At 40.7% G+C, this 20,420-nt stretch overlaps 1 long non-coding RNA gene across 1 annotated transcript; it reads left to right on the top strand.

Moving 5' to 3' along the window:
* The first annotated feature begins 2,625 nt into the window (after nt 1–2,625).
* On the top strand, nt 2,626–3,757 carry LOC139028882 (uncharacterized). The gene is made up of 2 exons (XR_011481099.1): nt 2,626–3,208; nt 3,247–3,757. It is a non-coding gene; the product is annotated as an uncharacterized lncRNA (long non-coding RNA).
* The last annotated feature ends 16,663 nt before the right edge of the window (nt 3,758–20,420 follow it).

Here is a 20,420-nt window from a genome sequence, read left to right as displayed (position 1 = left end):
CAGTCAATGTCAGTCAGTCAGTCAGTCAGTCAGTCAGTCAGTCAATATCAGTCAATATCAGTCAGTCAGTCATTCAGTCAATGTCAGGCAATATCAGTCAGTCAGTCAGTCAGTCAATGTCAGTCAGTCAGTCAGTCAGTTAGTGGTTACGTCAATTCTGGATGACATACGTTTTTCCAGTATTTTGGTTTTGCAGACCACTTTAATATTTTCTCATAATTCATTAATATTATTTGCAGCCATGGTTATGATCTGACTGTCAACAGCAGGAAATAAATAACGACCCCCGACAGTGCAGGTTTGCTGGAGCAGCAAAATACTCAATTTTACAGTAATTGATGAAGCACCAGTGTACAGTATTTCATATCCTGGGTAATTTTCTAATTGGTCGAGAGGTCGGATATTAAAGCTACGGCCTGAAGCATGTTCAGAAGGAAACTCTTACTCATTAGTGCATTGGTCTTAGTTTGATTTAAAAACATAGATAGTTGTGTGAATCCAAAAGCTACTTACTGTTTTTCATGGAAAGGTTTTTGATTGCTTTTTAAAAGACTTGATGAACTACTTGCTTGCATGAGGCTTTGAATTAGTGATGCAGTTTATTGAGGTTGGCCTTCAAAGTCTTCTCAGTCGTTACCCCAATGCTGCAGTCCTCCTGGAATATGTAGAGGCATGTAAATATGATTAGATATTTCTGAAGCGTCTCTGACGCAGGAGGTTGTGTACAGTATGTATATATCCACAGAGATAATGTAGAGACCACTCTGTTACTTTATTACCCCCCCCCCAGTAAATCCCATAGGCATGTTCATCCAAAACAAAATGCTTGCAGCGTTGCTAAAGGATGTGGATTTAAGAATCACCTAAGACCATATTCATACTTTTTTATTGGGATCTTTTTTTCAGATTCCAAAGCATAACCGTACTGTAGCATGGATTTGTGATAAGCAAGATTGGCAAGATATTATCACAGGCAAATAGGTGATAGTAATTTCAATGGTTCCTCCTTTAAAACTTCTTTGGGGTAGGGGGCAGTATTTTCACGTCCGGATGAAAAGCATGCCCAGAGTAAACGGCCTGCTACAAAGCCATAAAAGCTAGAATATGCATATTATTAGTAGATTTGGATAGAAAACACTCTGAAGTTTCTGAAACTGTTTGAATGATGTCTGTGAGTATAACAGAACTCATATGGCAGGCAAAAACCAGAGAAAAAATCCAACCAGGAAGTGGGAAATCTGAGGTTGGTCGATTTTCAACTCAGCTCCTATTAAGATACAGTGGGATATTGGTAATGTTGCACTTCCTAAGGCTTCCACTAGATGTCAACAGTCTTTAGAACCTTGTCTGATGCCTCTACTGTTTAGTGGGGCCGAAGGAGAGAGGAATGAGTCAGAGGTCTGCCAGCAGCCACGAGCTGACCATACGCGTTCACATGAGAGTTTGCTCCCGTTCCATTTGCTTTTCTGAAGACAAAGGAATTCTCCAGTTGGAACATTATTGAAGAATTATGTTAAAAACATCCTAAAGATTGATTCAATACATCGTTTGACATGTTTCTGACTGTTACGGAACTTTTTAACATTTCGTCTGCTTTTAGTGAACGCGCTTCGTGACTTTGGATTTGTTTACCAAACGCGCTAACAAAAGTAACTATTTGGACATAAATGATGGACATTACCGAACAAAACTAACATTTCTTGTGGAAGTGGGAGTCCTGAGAGTGCATTCCGACGAAGATCAGCAAAGGTAAGTGAAGATTTATAATGCTTTTATGACTTTTCTTGACTGCATAATATGGCGGCGATATTTGTGTCTTGATTGGGCTCTGAGCGCTGACCTCAGATTATTGCATGGTTTTTGCTTTTTCCGTAAAGCTTTTTTAAAATCTGACATAGCTGTTGCATTAAGGAGAAGTGCATCTAAAATTCCATGCATAACAGTTGTATCTTTTAGCAATGTTTATTATGAGTATTCCTGTAAATTGATGTGACTCTCTGCAAAATCAAAGGATGTTTTGGAACTTCTGAACATAAGGCGCCAATGTAAACTCAGATTTTTGGATATAAATATGAACTTTACCGAACAAAACATGCATATATTGTGTAACATGAAGTCCTATGAGTGTTATCTGATGAAGATCATCAAAGGTTAGTGATTAATTTTATCTATATTTCTGCTTTTTGTGAATCCTCTCTTTGGCTGAAAAAATGGCTGTGTTATTCTGTGAATAGGCACTCACCTAACATAATCGTTTGGTTTGCTTATGTCCTAAAGCCTTTTTGAAATCGGACACTGTGGCTGGATTTACAACAAGTGTATCTTTAAAATGGTGTAAAATACATGTATGTTTGAGGAATTGTAATTATGGGATTTCTGTTGTTTTGAATTTGGCGACCTGCAGTTTCACTGGCTGTTGAAGAGCCAGTTACCCTAGAGAGGTTAAAAGTTGCGTCATACTGCAGCACGGGCTATAAAGAGTCTATTGTCCTGCTAACCGGGCTACTTGTGTTTGAAAACCTGTTTTCAAAATGCCACCAGCTGTCCATCACTACTGTAAATAAAAATACAGCATCTTGTTTACATCTTGTTTACATTTTTTATTGTAACTGTCATGACGTTGCCTGCGTGGGTATAGCAAACCCCATCCCCCTCTCCCTGCCTCCCCCTTTGCTCCTTCAACTCATGCTGTGATCACAGAGAGACGTTGTAAATTCCTGAGGATCTCCTCATGGCTAAACAGTATTAAGAGAGAGGGTAAACTTTCAGGACAAAGGAATTCTCTTCCACCTCACAGAACTTAAGGTACGAACAGATTTCATGTTCCGGAAAAAGAATTAAAGGCCGGTGAGGAGTCCAGCTATTAACAAGTCCATTTGTCCTCATGTGAGAAACTCAGGAGAGACTGTGGGCCCACATTACCATACCGCTGTTTATATAATAACCTCAGATATGAAGTTTACATCTGTGTGTTGTATAAAATGAATGAGTGAGTATGATACTGTTTGTATAATTGTGTAATATGATGTTGAACTGTTTAATGAAGGAAATACAACTCCCGGTTGTATTTGAACTAAATCCAAGGACCGCCCCTGAGCCAGTTSGGTCAGAGACCATGGGACCACCCCTCTCTGCTATCTGAATAAAAGCCAACTTTTAAGAAATTACCAATCCAGACCATGTTTCTCTCAATCACGAGAGGACAAAGGTTGTAGACCAGCTTACCTCGATAACGAGAGGGCCAAGGTTTGAGACCAGACTGCGGAATCTTTTAACCATACCACGTGGTTAAACTCTTAAGACGAATGAGAACAAGTCTTTGATATTGACTTCTAGTCTGCAGCTAGGAATTCKGTATCATTGAACGCGAAGAAAGACAACCGCCGAAACAATCATTCTTTAACGAATGTCCATCTGAACAATACACAACCGAGACAGAACTTCACTCCAACCAAAACGAACTTCTCTCCAACGACCAAGGACACACACACTGGACGTAACTATATATATATTGATTGCAATTGTTCCCGAATGAGTGAGCGTTCATGTGTAAGGATTAGCATGTCAATTGTTATARTTATGGACTCTGTAGTGAATTCTTAGTCGAACGCAACTTTCCCTTTGTCTAACAGCCGCCATGCCGGTTTAGCCCACTAGGGCATATTCCTTCCACCATTTCATGTAACTATTTTAAGTTTGTTTGTTTATGCATTTCTGTGAATTMATTAGTTAGTAATAAATAAATGATTTAAGACAATTGATGTATGGATGACTCATAGTGAAGACTGGGTTCGTGCAGATCAGCGATTTACGACGTTTGGAATGAGACTGACGAAAGGTAGAATAAATACAAATTGAATTAGAAGACCATTGATCAGATAGKAAAATATCTGAAAGGTTATATTGGGAAATAATAACCTTGTAATCTAATAACTTTCCCTGGTGCCCTCGAATTCATAGTTAATTAGTTACGCTATTACTCAAGTGGTCGCGTAATCCCTAATTATAGGAATCTATGATAAAAACTATAAATCTTCAATTTAACGATACCAAAGACACGACATAACCACAATGTCACAAATTATTTGTATCTACCTTTCCAATTACTTTTTGGGATAAATTTGATTAATATTATGTTGTTTCTATTCCAAGGAAAACAAAAAAAACTGGGTTTCCGTTAGGATGGTTTGAAAAATATGGCGCTGTACAACGTGACGGTCGGGAGTACAGTACTGGGCTATTTAGCTAAAGACTCCAGTGCTCTGCGGGATACCGGGGTTCAATTCCTTGATGGGGAGGAAGGAATAGGGTGTCCTTGTAAATAAGAATTTGCTCTTAACTGACTTGCCTAGTTAAATAAAGGTTACACTAAGAGCATAACATTTCTACATCCTAATTTTCAAATTCTAATCTAACCAATACCCAAACGAAGATTCAGTGAAAATAAAAATCTCATTGATTTATCAAGACCAGCCCCCATGCTTGTCTCAGAGCAGCGTGAAACGGTGCTAAAATAGTTGTAGGCTATTGCTTCTAACTTCAATATGCTCTTTAAATAAATAAGACCTACACCACTTTTAACAGCACATTACTCAACACTAGTGAGACTCATGTCGCCTACGGTAGGCCTACAGTATATTGAAAAATATGACGTGACTCTCCGCCAATAATTACATATAGAGGATTGGACAATTGGAGGATATTTCTGTAATTCAGTGATATTTATTCCCATAGTAAATCGTTATGGATTCATAACTAAATAAACATCGGCATTTTGAAAGAGTATTTTTATAATTATTTTATTAATGAAGCATAAAGATGCCATTATTAAATACGTTGTTTTAGTTTGAACGTGCAGACTGGCACTAAGAACAGAGCAGCGAGAACGTTTCCCTAGTCAGTGCCATTATTAGTGCAATGCCCCTTAAAGAAGATTTAGTTTTCAAATAATGTAAAATGAGCAAGAAAAAGACCATTCTTGAACATGGGGTGAGACACTGTTACTAATTTGTAAATAAAGGCAGTTTGTTAATTAGAATATTTATTTCTGTTTTTAGAGGGAGAAAACCCTACCGTCATCGCTTGGGTCTCCAAGTCGATGCCGACACAGGTATTGAACCAGCATCTCTAGCAACACAGCTTGCACTGCAATGCAGTGTCTTAGACCGTTGCACCACTCAGGCACTGTACAATGTTACTGGTCGGGAGTGTCCTACAGTACTACAGTAAGAGCAAAATAAAATAATAAAAACCCTAGTATAACAACAGTTTTTGTACATGTAAGTAATACTGAAGTCGTGCACAATTATCAGTTTCTATGTAGGTTTATGTTGCCCATTCATTGTCAGTTAGAGACGCAGTAAGACCCAAAAGCATAATCAGTGCTCTAACTCCCCCTTGTGCTGGTCTGGAGCAATGAAGTGGTGACATAGGGTACCGTACTAAACCACAAATGACCTATTAAGAACTGCAGCGTAAGCTCGCAATTTTAAAAGGAGGAACCACTGTATGATGGCAACATTATCATTAATAAATAAACAAACGTTAAACAAATAATATATAATGTATATATTTAAGTTTTTTGTTGGTCTGTTTCGCTATGAAGAGGGCTTCGGTCATCTAATACAGTTTGGAATGTTCATGCAAAAAAAATACAAAATAAATCCTGGATACCTATAACCCAAATAACTCCCACTGTAGATATCACCACTGGCAGTTGGCATAATTAATGTTTAACTATGTTTACACCATGAGCAGTCCAAGTGCTGGGCAAGGAGCTTAATAATGAGTGTCAACACATTCTGTCACCATCTGAACAATTAGAGTGGATCTTTGCCTGGTCTCTCAAAGTAAGATGGGAGCATTATAGCATGTGGTCCTCCATTGATCAATAAATAGCAAATGTGTCATTCTTGCAAACACATGGCAAGCATTTGCATTCAAGATAACTAGACCTGTCATGTGGATTTTCTCCACTGTCTCCTTTGTGCGCCCTCTTTCTCTCTCCATTAGAGATGAAAGCTATTCTCATGGCAATGGCACATAGAATTCCAATCTGTATTGTGTTCAGAATTCCAATGTATTTTATATTTTAGTCTTACTTATTAAGATAAACTTTGAGTGAGCTGGTTTAGATTCTCTTCCCTTTAAATACAAAATAAACTGTGTCCTCTTGATGTATTCTATCTCTATGCTTCATTGTTTATCCTTTTGGGTTTTTTCCTTCTGTATGTGGAGGTTCAAGGGCGGACTGGCCATCTGGCATTTCGGGCAAATCCTTGTGGGACTGTCTCACTTGTTTTTTTGTGTGCAAAATGACCATTATTTGGCTAATAATGTTGAAAAGAATAGCGTAGAACAGATGCCGACGGAGAAGAAAGCTCATACTATTATCACATATGTGACCAGATTCAGGAAACTAGGCATATGTCGCAAGTCACGACTTCACAAGAGAGTCGTTTGAACGTAAAACATATTTTTTTATCAAAATGCGTTTTTGGGTAGAAATGCCTTTTCAGGAACATGTGAACTTTCATGTGCGTTAATATCAAACTTGTATGCCATCTGTAAATACGTATAAAATTGTTAAATTGCTTGTTGGTTTAGCCACAGAAAAAGTGAGCAACCTTCCTGCTAGCCATGATTGGCTGAGATAATGAGTGGGCTGGACATACCAAGAGATGAGTTTGGATTAGTCTGCAGTGTAGCATCTGGTGTCTACAAAATGAGCTGCTCATAATGCGTAGATAATCTTATCAACTGCAGTTTTTTCGATAGATATAATGTTAGCCATGGAGAACTGCAAATATGTTGCTACAGCTCTCAATAACATTGCTGCCCTGAATTTATCAGGCGCTATCGACAAAAATCAGTGGGAAAAAGTTGTGATGGACTACCTTCTGGAGGATGATCGTGCCATGCTGACTTGCTAACGTTACTCTATGGATAATAATAAAGAGTGACTTGACACAACGGGCCAAACAAGCTGTGCAAACTAAACGGAAACGACACAAGACATTTTATTTAATAAAAGGGGTTGCAGTCTGCCATGAAGCTTTCATCCATGTATACGGGTAAGAATCTAACATTGAACCTATTTGGTTAACTTTAGCTAGCTATGACAATCGGGTTTGTATTGCTAGTTAAAGCTTACTGTTAGCTAGCCAGCTGGACTTGGATGGCTGGCTTGCTAACGTTACTCTATGATTGGGTTTTTAGTTCATTTTTTAGCTAGCTAACGTTAATGTTACATGTCTTAACAAAATACCCCAAGTTAAAGCTTGCTGTTAGCTAACGTTAGCGGAGGTTATATTGCTGGCTTGCTAGCTAACATTGAAACTATTTGGTTAAATTTAGCTAGCTATGACAATTGGTTTGTATTGCTAGTTAATTATGAATTGCTTTTGAAGGACTGGCACACATCAACACCATCATCCCAAACAATCTGGATCCCCAACAATTCACATACCGCCCCAACCGATCGACAGATGACGCAATCTTAATTGCATTTCACACTGCCCTCCTCCTCTTGGATAAGAGGGAAATAACTATGTGAGAATGCTGTTCATAGACCTCAGCTCAGCATTTAACACCATAGTCCTCTCCAAGCTCATCACCAAGCTGGGGACCCGGGGACTGAACACCTCCCTCTGCAACTGGATCCTGGACTTCCAGACGAGCCGGTCTCAGGTGGTGAGGGTAGGGAACAACACCTACGCCATGCAGATCCTCAACCAACGGCGATGAGATAGCCTACAGGGGAAAGTCAGAGACGGAGCAGTGTGGTGCCGGGACAACAACCTCTCCCCCAACGTCAGTAAGACCAAGGAGCTGATGACGGAGCTCTAGTCATCCAAATTGACGGAGCTCTAGTCGAGCGGGTCGAGAGCTTCAAGTTGCATGGTATCCACATCACTAAGTACTTAACATGGTCTACACACCCCCACACAGTCATGAAGAGGGCACGGCAGCTCCTTTTCCCCCTCAGGAGGTTGAAAAGATTTTGCATGGACCCTCGTATCCTCAAAACGTTCTACAGCTGCACTATCGAGAGCATCTTGACTTGCTGCATCACCGCTTATTATGGCACCTCCCTCGACCGCAAAGCACTACAGTGGGTTATGTGTACAGCCCAGTACATCACTGGGGCAGAGCTCTGTGCCATCCAGGACCTCTATATCAGGCGGTGTCAGAGGAAGGCCCGAAACCTTGCCAAAGATTCCAGCCACCTAAGCCATAGACTGTTGACTCTGCTATCATACAACAAACTGTAGCGGAACACTAATTAGCCATACAGACTGCTACAGTGAATAGTTGATAAATTGGTTACCCCTTAACCGGACTATCTCCACTGACCCTATCTTGCACTGACTCTATGCACACAAGACTATATATACAGTACACACTATATACTCACTCACTCACTCACTCACTCACTCACTCACTCACTCACTCACTCACTCACTCACTCACTCACTCACTCACTCACTCACACACTACACTGACACTGACACTCTCACACAAAAACCCAAAACATTCACGTACAGTACCAGTCAAAATGTTGGACACACCTACTCATTCTGTGTTCTTTCTTTATTTTTACTATTTTCTACATTGTAGAATAAAAGTGAAGACATCAAAACTATGAAATAACACAAATGGAATAATGTAGTAACCAAAGAAGTGTGAAACAAATCAAAATATATTTTATATTTGAGATTCTTATAGTAGCCACCCTTTGCCTTGATGACAGCTTTGCACACTCTTGACATTCCCTCAACCAGCTTCATGAGGTAGTCACCTGGAATGCATTTCAATTAACAGGTGTGCCTTCTTAAAAGTTAATTTGTGGAATTTCTTTCCTTCTTAATGCGTTTGAGCCAATCAGTTGTGTTGTGACAAGGTAGGGGTGGTATACAGAAGATAGCCCTATTTGGTAAAAGACCAAGTCCATATTATGGCAAGAACAGCTCAAATAAGCAAAGAGAAACGACAGCCCATCATTACTTTAAGACATGAAGGTCAGTCAATTCCGAAAATGTCAAGAACTTTGAAAGTTTCTTCATGTGCAGTCGCAAAAAACATCAAGCGCTATGATGAAACTGGCTCTCATGAGGTCCGCCACAGGAGATGAAGAGTTACCTCTGCTGCAGAGGATTAGTTCATTAGAGTTACCAGCTTCTGAAATTGCTGCCCAAATAAATGTTTCACAGAGTTCAAGTAACAGACACATCTCAACATCAACTGTTCAGAGGCGACTGAGTGAATCAGGCCTTCATGGTTGAATTTCTGCAAAGAAACCATTACTAAAGGACACCAATATGAAGAAGTGACTGGCTTGGTCCAAGAAACACGAGCAATGGACATTAGACCGGTGGAAATCTTTCCTTTGGTCTGATGAGTCCAAATTTGAGATTTTTGGTTCCAACTGCTCTGTCTTTGTGAGACGCAGAGTAGGCGAACCGATGATCTGAAGCATGGAGGAGGAGGTGTGATGGTGTGGGGGTGCTTTGCTGGTGACACTGTCAGTGATTGATTTAGAATTCAATGCACACATAACCAGCATGGTTACCACAGCAATCTGCAGCGATACGCCATCCCATCTGGTTTGCACTTAGTGGGACTATAATTTGTTTTTCAACAGGACAATGACCCAACACACCTCCAGGCTATGTAAGGGCTATTTGACCAAGGAGAGTGATGGAGTGCTGCATCAGATGACCTGGCCTCCACAATCCCCTGACCTCAACCAAATTGAGATGGTTTGGGATGAGTTGGACCCCAGAGTGAAGTAAAAGCAGCCAACAAGTGCTCAGCATATGTGGGAACTCCTTCAAGACTGTTGGAAAAGCATTCCAGGTGAAACTGGTTGAGAGAATGCCAAGAGTGTTACGAAGCTGTCATCAAGGCAAAGGGTGGCTACTTTGAAGAATCTAAAATCTAAAATATATTTTTATTTGTTTAACAATTTTTTGGTTACTACATGATTCCATATGTGTTATTTCATAGTTTTGATGTCTTCACTATTATTCTACAATGTAGAAAATAGTAATAATAAAGAAAATCCCTTGAATGAGTAGGTGTGGAGCTAGTCCTGGCTTAACTAACAGCTACACATCCATATGCCCGGTTCTTGCCTCTGTCACCTTGGCTTGATCTTTGGGAAGTTAATTACCCAGATTGTTCTTCAATACTTTGTAGCAATTGCATTTGTAAAGAGCACCGTACAAATACAATTTGGTTTGATTTGATTCAATTGGGATGTTCTCTGGAAAAACCGTATCAAATATTAGGAAACACTGTGTGTACAAATGAAATATCATGAGATTCCCTAGCAGCCAGCACTTTAGTGGAAGCCCTCCACTGGTTACAGAGACAAAGCCACAACAGCAGTGTGTAATAAAACCACAACAGCTGTGAGAGACCAAGATCCCATCACCAAAAGAGTAGAATTTTGTTTCAGATGTTCAGCTTTGGAGATGATGGCTCCATCAATAACCATCCCCGATGTGAAAGGCAGGGAGTGGCGATGACGCAGTCAAACTCAGACGGCATAGCAGAATCTATATAATTGCTTTAGAGCTTCTCTTTCCAATAGAATTGTCCAGACTTTCTTCAACGGAGCAGGGAATTACATCTCAAGTAGGGTGGTTCAATAGCTCTGTCCACTCCCCTGACAACACACTTGCTTACTTAAAGGGATAGTTTATGCAAAATCTATATTTTGGTACAATTACCCTTACTTTGAGTTGTGTCTAAAGGCCCATGGTAACAGAATCCACAATAATCCATGATTTACTTTTGGCTACAGCCTGCTGTTAGCATACTAGCACTGTCAGATTTCATGAAAGAAAACAGCCAAACCAATGTTAGTAAAGCTGCACTTCCTGAAAAACAATTCAAACTAAATTGGTGGTGGAGTTATTGGGGAATATTTTTTACGCGCAAACGGCTGAAATAATCTCTGGAATATGGTTACTCAGAACTGGAACTATTACTTCACGTAGCCACACCACAGGGCAGCTGTATGCGTCTTGCAGGGATATTGTCATCCCCCTGGGGCAGGCACTTAGACGTGGATTGTTTTCCAGGTGTGATCAAAACTGACCGGTAAAAATAGGAAGTATCAGAGCGTTAGAACATTTGAATTTTATTGCAAAAATTACAACATTCTCCTGGGGAAGAAAACATGGACAGGTATCGACGCTACCAAACTTAGTTTGAAGTGTTTTAGGACGTTTCGGCTTGCAGTGTGGCTTTGATAACATCGGTTCAGCTGTTTGCTGTAGCCAGGAGTAAATAATACATGATTGTGGATTCTGTCATCGTGGACCTTCAGACACAACTCAAGGTAAGGGTAATTTGACAAAAACATAGATTTTGCATGAACTATCCTTTAAGAAAAGGCTCAGAGGGTTTTTGATTTTCTATTACTTTTTTCTCTTACCCAACTATGCTCAATTTACAAATTTAACCCTTTACAAAAAAGCCAGACTGTTCTTGACTTATGAGGCAGGCAGTTAAAAATTAAATTAAAGAAAGATCAAGGGTAAAATTACAAAAATGAATGTGCATGCAGCCTCAGTGCTCAATATGTGTGGAATATAGAGTATCAACAGTACCTTTGGGAAAACGTGCTTCATTTCCTCCTTTCCAATAACCTGCCTTGCATTTCCACTGTGGCTCTGCAAGAGCCATATACTGTATATAGAGAATTGGGCCAATGCAGTTTTTCTGCATTATGATGCATTTACATGACACTTCAATATTATATGGCAGCCATGTTAGCTCCCTATTAGCATTACATGGGGAATATTTCTAAGTTGGCCTAACTCTCTCTATAGTCTATATAGTGCACATATGTCAGAGTCAAGGCCCGCGGGCCACATCCGGCCCGCGAGAAGGTTTTTTACGGCCCCTGGGATGATCTTGATTTATTATTAGAACCGGCCCGCAGACCGCAGCAAGCCGGCAGCCCGCAGATCTTTTACACGCACCAATACTACATTTCCCACAATGCAACGGTGACGCACCGAGCAGTAGGCTGCTTCATTTCAATATTTATTGGCACAGCAGTCGTCAGCATCACAGTAAAATTAACTTTCAGATACCCATCAAAAATGGCAAAACGGAAGGTGGACACTGAGAAACCGGGGGTTTCAAACAAGGTGGGAGTCGGAGTATATGTTCACGGAGGTAGCGTGGAACCTGTGTGTCTTCTGTGTGGAGAAAGTGTGGCGGTACTGAAAGAGTATAATCTGAGACGACATTATGAAACGAAACACGCGACAAAAACAAGAATATGGACATGGAACAAAGGCTACAAAAGGCAGAGGAATTAAAACGAGGCCTCAAATCTCGACAGGCTCTGTCAAAAAAGCCAAATCACAAGGCCAGGCTGCTGTCAAGGCCAGTTTTATTTTGCGAGAAGAGATCGCTAATCAGCCCGGCCATTTACGGAGGGATTTCATCAAAAACTGCATGATTAAAGTTTGTGACGAAGTTTGCCCAGAAAAAAGGCAACTCTTTTAAATGTGAGTCTGAGCAGAAACACCATTGCCGAGAGAGTAGACCAGTTGTCCATCAATCTAAAAGAGCAGCTTGTGAAAAAGGGAAAAGATTTCATTGCATATTCCTTGGCTGTGGATGAGAGCACCGACATTTCTGACATTGCCCAGTTGTCAATTTTCATCCGCGAGTGGACTCCAGCCTAAGCGTGACAGAGGAGTTTTGGCTTTACGTCCTATGCATGGCACAACTACGGGCATGATTTGTATGAAGAGGTGTCAAGATGTGTAAATGAGATGGAGCTGCCTTGGGAAAAACTCGTGGGTTTGACAACCGACGGAGCACCTGCGATGAGTGGACACAGGAGCGGACTGGTGGCGAAGATACGGGAAAAGATGCAAGAGGAAAACGCGACAGGTGAGCTGACAGCTTATCATTGTATCATACACCAGGAAGCGTTGTGCGGTAAAGCTTGAAAATGGAGCATGTAATGAGCATATCACGCGCACAGTTAACTTATCAGAGCCAAAGGTTTGAATCACGCCAGTTCAAGGCATTTCTGACGGAGTTAGAAACGGAGCATGTGATTTGCCTTATCACACAGAGGTGCGATGGCTAAGCCAGGGAAAGGTGCTTCAAAGATGTTTCGAGCTTCGTGAGGAGATTTGTCTGTTCTTGGACAGCAAAGGGAAAGACACAACACAACTCCGAGACGAAATGTTTTCTGTGTGAAATGGCTTTTCTGGTGTGACATCACGTCATCTGAATGCAATGAACTTGCAGCGTGCAGGTTCGGGATCATGTCATCTCTGATATGTACAGTACAGTGAAGGCATTTAAAACCAAACTGACTCTGTGGGAGACGCAGATGCGGAAAGAAATTTGAGCCACTTTCCCAGCTGCCAGACCATGAAAGAGGAAGCTCTCTACCAGTGCGTTCCGAGCCGCACAGTTGGCTGATAAAATGGTATGGCTTGCGCTGATTCGACCCAGATTTGCTGACTTTGAAGCACAAAAAAGCAGGTTGGAACTGCTGGTACCATGCTAAAAACTGCCGACTGAGTTATTGCCCGATCTGAGCCAAGGAACGGTGAGCACCCTTCCTCCAACGCACCATACACGACGTGGACAGAGCACCACCTCCAAATGGAGTATTGACACCTCCCAATGCAATGATGCACTGAGGCAAAATATGCGGCAGTGGGTGCTGCGGAGTTCGTCCGTTTCCTCCCCGACACAATGCCCCAGCTGCGCATCCAGGCTGCTACAACGTTGTCTATGTTTGGCAGCACATTACCTGTGTGAACAACTGTTTTCTTGATGAACCTGACAAAAACATCACACAGAAGTCGACTTACTGCTGAACACCTCCACTCAATTCTGAGGATTTCCTCAGCTCAGAGCCTTACCCCGAACATGATGAACTTGTGGAAAAGATGGGACACCACCAAGTATCACCCTCAACCTCAAACAAGTGAACATTACTGTGCAATCACATATTTAGAGTTTTTACTCAGTTCAAGTTTAAAAGTTAAAGTTTAATATTTGTTTTCACTGCATGTTACTTTCTCTTAAACAAAGTGTTGTTTTTGATTAATAGATTTTTGCACTTTATTTATTGTATTTCAATCCAATTATATTTTAAAAATATTCAGTTGAGTGGATGAATAGAAAATTGCTATTATTGTTTTTTTCTTTGAAGTAAATTTAGCCCACTTTTGCTAAAATAGAAAAATAGCTAACTGATGGTGCCTTGAATACCGGTTTCTTTCATTTAATGTTCATGTTATGGGGATTTTTATATAAAGGAAATTTGTCTTTTGTGTCTGTTGAAAATTAAAGATTACTGACAGAGCCATAAGAAAATATTGCTTTATTTATCTGATCATATTGGAATATATTTGTTAGGTTTTCAGTAGGTTCAATTAGGTTCACTAGACTATATGCGTCATTTAAAAAAATTTCAATGAACATTCGAACAGTCCGGCCCTCGGCTTGTAGCTAAATTTTTTATTTGGCCCTCCGTCCATTTGACTTTGACACTTCGGAAAGTATTCAGACCCCTTGACTTTTTCACATTTTGTTAGGTTACAGCCTTATTCTAAAATGTATTTAATAGTTTTTTCCCCCTCATCAATCTACACACAATACCCATTAATGACAAAGCAAAACCAGGTTTTAAGAAATGTTTGCTAATTTATAAACTAAACTAAAATATAAAATTTACATAAGTATTCAGAACCTTTACTCAGTACTTTGTTGAAGCACCTCTTGCAGCGATTACAGCCTTGATTCTTATTGGGTATCTAGGTTCCTAGGTTCCTGCCTTTCAAGGGAGTTTTTCCTAGCCACAATGCTTCTACATCTGCCTTGCTTGCTGTTTGGGGTTTTAGGCTGGGTTTCTGTATAACACTTTGTGACATCGGCTGATGTAAAAAGGGTGTTCTAAAAACATTTGATTGATTGATTGATGACGCTACAAGCTTGGCACACCTGCATTTGGGGAGTTTCTCCCATTCTTCTCTGCAGATCCTCTCAAGCTCTATCATGCCGCCAAACATACCCTCGTAAAACTGACTATCCTACAGATCCTTGACTTCGGCGATCTCATTTACAAAACAGCCCCCAACACTCTACTCAGCAAACTGGATGTAGTCTATCACAGTGGCATCCGTTTTATCACCAAAGCCCCAAATACTACCCACCACTGCGACCTGTATGCTCTCGTTGGCTGGCCCTCACTACATATCCGTCACCAAACCCACTGGCTCCAGGTCATCTATAAGTCTTTGCTAGGTAAAGCCCCACTTTATCTCAGCTCACTGGTCACCATAGCAACACCCACCTGTAGCACGCGCTCCAGCAGGTATATTGCACTGGTCATCCCCAAAGCCAACACTTACTTTGGCCGCCTTTCCTTCCAGTTCTCTGCCGCCAATGTCTGGAACGAATTGCAAAAATCTCTGAAGCTGGAGTCTTATATCTCCCTCTCTAACTTTAAGCATCAGCTGTCTGAGCAGCTTACCGATCACTGTACCTGTAAATAGCACACCCGACTACCTCATCCTCATAGTATTACTTACCGTCTTGCTCTTTTGCACCCCAGTATCTCTACTTGCACATCATCATCTGTACATCTATCACTCCAGTATTAATGCTAAATTTAAATTATTTTCGCCTCCAGGGCCTATTTATTGCCTACCTCTCTACTCTTCTAATTTGCACACACCGTAAATAGATTTTTCTATTTTCCTTTTCTTTTGTGTTAATGACTGTACATTTGTTTATGTGTAACTCTGTGTTGTTGTTTTTGTCACACTGCTTTGCTTTATCTTGGCCAGGTCACAGCTGTAAATGAGAAATTGTTCTCAACTGGCCTACCTGGTTAAATAAAGGTGAAATAAAAATACAAATAAAATAAAATAAATATCAGGTTGGATGAGGAGCATTGCTGCACAGCTATTTTCAGGTCTCTCCAGAGATGTTCGATTGGGTTCGAGTCCAGGCTCTGGCTGAACCACTTAAGCACATTCAGAGACATGTCCCAGAAGCCACTCCTGCATTGTTTTGGCTGTGTGCTTAGGGTCGTTGTCCTGTAAGAAGGTGAACCTTCGCACCAGTCTGAGGTCCTTTCCCTCAATCCTGACTAGTCTCCTTTTCCCTGCCGCTGAAAAACATCCCCCCCAGCATGATAATGCTACCACCATGCTTCACCGTAGGGATGGTGCCAGGTTTCCTCCAGATGTGATGCTTGGCATTCAGGCCAAAGAGTTTAATATTGGTTTCATCAGACCAGAGAATCTTGTGCCTTTTACTGAGGAGTGGCTTCCGTCTGGCCACTCTACCATAAATGCCTGATTGGTGGAATGCTGCAGAGATGGTTGTCCTTCTGGAAGGTTCTCCCATCTCCATAGAGGAACTCTAAAGCTTTGTTCACCTCCCCGACAAAGGCCCATCTCCTCCGATTGCTCAGTTTGGCCGGGCGGCCAGCTCTAGGAAGAATCTTGGTGGTTCAAAACTTCTTTTCATTTAAGAATCATGGAGGCCACTGTGTTCTTGGGGACCTTCAATGCTGCAGAAATGTTTTGGTACCTTTCCCCAGATCTGTGCCTCGACACAATCCTGTCTCTGAGCTCTACGGACAATTCCTTCAAACTTATGGCTTGGTTTTTGCTCTGACATGCACTGTCAACTGTGGGAAGTCAGAAGTATACATACAACTTAGCCAAATACATTTAAACTCAGTTTTTCACAACTCCTGACATTTAATCCTAGTAAAAGGTCCCTGTCTTAGGTCAGTTAGGATCACCACTTTATTTAAAAAATGTGAAATGTCAGAATAATAGTAGAGAGAATGATTTATTTCAGCTTTTATTTCTTTCATCACATTCCCAGTGGGTCAGAAGTTTACATACACTCAATTAGTATTTGGTAGCATTGCCTTAAAATTGTTTAACCTTTTTCAGCTAGGGGGGACTATTTTTATGTTTGGAAAAATAACATTCCCAAGGTAAACGGACCATTTCTCAGGCCCAGATGCTAGAATATGCATATAATTGACAGAACTGGTTTTGCGGGAGGAAATGCAACACGGAAGTGCTTTTTATTTGGAAAAATCCGTGTTCCATTGCTTGCCCATCCTCCATTTAAAGGGGTATCAACCAGATTCCTTTTCCAATGGCTTCCTCAGGCTGTGACCAGGCTTTAGACATAGTTTCAAGCTTTTATTTTGAAAAATTAGCGAGATTTATCAAAACGCGTCTGGTGTCCTTTGATTAGTTCATGCGCCCGAGAGTTGTAGCTCGACATTTTCTTTCTCTGTAGTATTGAATAGTTTACCGTCCGGTTGAAATATTATCGATTAGGTATGTTAAAAACAACCTGAGGATTGATTATAAAAAACGTTTGACATGTTTCTACGAACATTACGTATACTTTTTGGAATTTTCGTCTGCCCTTCAGGACCGGAACGAGCCTGTGGTTTTCTGAACATAACGCGCAAACCAAATGGCGGTTTTTGGTTATAAAAATAATCTTTATCGAACAAAAATAAAATTTATTGTGTAACTGGGAGTCTCGTGAGTGCAAACATCCGAAGATCATCAAAGGTAAGCGATTCATTTTATTGCTTTTCTGACTTTCGTGACCAAGCTAATTTGCGGCTAGCTGTTCTTACTGTTTTGTCTAGTGATTGATAAACTCACAAACGCTTGGATTGCTTTCGCTGTAAAGCATATTTTCAAAATCTGACACGATAGGTGGATTAACAACAAGCTAAGCTGTGTTTTGGTATATTTCACTTGTGATTTCATGATTATAAATATTTGTAGTATTTTTTTTGTATTTGGTGCTCTGAAATTCAGCGGTTGTTTACGAAAATGATCCCGCTAAAGGGATCCGTGCGTCAAGAAGTTAACTTGGGTCAAATGTTTTGGGTAGCCTTCCACAAGCTTCCCACAATAAGTTGGGTGAATTGTGGCCCATTCCTCCTGACAGAGCTGGTGTTACTGAGTCAGGTTTGTAGGCCTCCTTGCTCGCACACGCTTTTTCAGTTCTGCCCACAAATTTTCTAGAGGATTGAGGTCAGGGCTTTGTGATGGCCACTCCAATACCTTGACTTTGTTGTCCTTAAGCCATTTTGCCACAACTTTGGAAGTATGCTTGGGGTCATTATCTATTTGGAAGACCCATTTGCGACCAAGCTTTACCTTCCTGAGTGATGTCTTGAGATGTTGCTTCGATATATCCACATAATTTTCCTTTCTCATGACGCCATCTATTTTGTGAAGTGCACCAGTCCTTCTTGCAGCAAAGCACCCCCACAACATGATGCTGCCACCCCCGTGTTTCACAGTTGGGATGGTGTTCTTTGGCTTGCAAGCCTCCCCTTTTTCCTCCAAACATAGCAATGGTCATCATGGCCAAACAGTTCTATTTTTGTTTCATCAGAAAAGAGGACATTTTTCCAAAAAGTACGATCTTTGTCCCCATGTGCAGTTGCAAACCGTAGTCTTACTTTTTTATGGCGGTTTTGGAGCAGTGGCTTCTTCCTTGCTGAGTGGCCTTTCAGGTTATGTTGAAATAGGACTCGTTTTACTGTGGATATAGATACCTTTGTACCTGTTTCCTCCAGCATCTTCACAAGGTCCTTTGCTGTTGTTCTGGGATTCATTTGCACTTTTCGCACCAAAGTACGTTCATGGCTGCGTGGTCCCATGGTGTTTATACTTGCGTACTATTGTTTGTACAGATGAACGTGGTACCTTCAGGCATTTGAAAAATGCTCCCAAGAATGAACCAGACTTGTGGAGGTCTACTAATTTTTTTCTGAGTTCTTGGCTGATTTCTTTTGATTTTCCCATGATGTCAAGCAAAGAGGCACTGAGTTTAAAGGTAGGCCTTGAAATACATCCACAGGTACACCTCCAATTGACTCAAATGATGTAAATTAGCCTATCAGAAGCTTCTAAAGCCATGACATCATTTTCTGGAATTTTCCAAGCTGTTTAAAGGCACAGTCAACTTAGTGTATGTAAACTTCTGACCCACTGGAATTGTGATACAGTGCATTAGAAGTGAAATAATCTGTCTGTAAACAATTGTTGGAAAAATTACTTGTGTCATGCACAAAGTAGATGTCCTAAACGACTTGTCAAAAATATAGTTTGTTAACAAGAAATTTGTGGAGTGGTTGAAAACGAGTTTTAATGACTCCAACCTAACTGTATGTAAACTTCTGACTTCAACTGTATGTCAACCCCTACAAAAATGTCCATTAATTATAACACACACACTAATTCACATTTCTTTTTTCTGCAGGATTATTTTCCTTCTGTAGCAAACTAGCTCAAATTAAGATCCTACATCTTTATGATGTTCAGTGTGTCACAGTGACCCCCTCACGGTGTGAAACAAATCACACCAAACATGCCAAAGAGAAAACAGTCACACAGGCAGGTGTCACTGAAACAAGTGGAATTATGGGAAGGATGTGGAGCTGTCTCTGATTGGAGGATCCCCAGTCTGGTAAACCTTACTGCTCTCACCAACATGTGCAGAGTGTTGATAAGAAACATCATCCCACTGGCTCATTAATCAAGTGTGAACGCACACCAACCTGCCGCTTTCTTATATTCCCGTGCACCCCCCCCCCCCCCCCCGGACTCCAGCCGCATCTTTATAAAACCGCACCTCTAGCACATTCCTGCTTTGAGATCTCTCACACACAAACATGCACACAAACACACATGCACACACACACACACACACACAAGCACAATTTTGCCTCTCACACAATTTTCTTTCTCACTCTTTCAATCACTTATACACTCATACACACAGGTAACCATGACATCCCATCTTTGAGCACTCTCTGCCTCTCTCCGTATTTAAGCTGCCACATGTGATATATTTATTGTTAGGAACTACTTTGTGTGCAGTCTTTGTTTTCAGGGTTTTCAGTCTTGACTTCTATTGAGTGGTCATGTTTGCAGTAATAATTTTCTAAATTGTTCAGTTTTGGATGAATCATTCAGCCTAAATTTAAGGTAACTGTATGAGAAATGCTGAAACCCCAATTTACCCTTATACCCAGACCTATACTGCGTGAGGGTTAAATTGTGATCAGTTATATATTTACATTACTACATGTCAAAACTCTTAATTTATCTCATGCATTTGATTGGCTTTATAGGAGGCCAGAGCCACTATTGTAATCAATTATAGACCGTGCGTCATGATGTCATTTGCAAGACTCAGCTACAAACTGACCAATCCAAAAAAAAAGATTCATTGGGGGAAAAACTCAACACAGCAGAATGTGCAGCAGCTATAAACTGTGAGTATTTATAGACACCTCTGTTGGAACAGTCCAATGGAAACAGAAGGGTTCAATCCTAGGCATTTATGTAGTC

Source organism: Salvelinus sp. IW2-2015, linkage group LG15, assembly GCF_002910315.2.
Source record: "Salvelinus sp. IW2-2015 linkage group LG15, ASM291031v2, whole genome shotgun sequence".
Classification (NCBI taxonomy): Eukaryota; Metazoa; Chordata; class Actinopteri; order Salmoniformes; family Salmonidae; genus Salvelinus; species Salvelinus sp. IW2-2015.
Note: the sequence above shows the minus strand (reverse complement) of the source record. Positions and strands in the feature narration are given on the sequence as shown.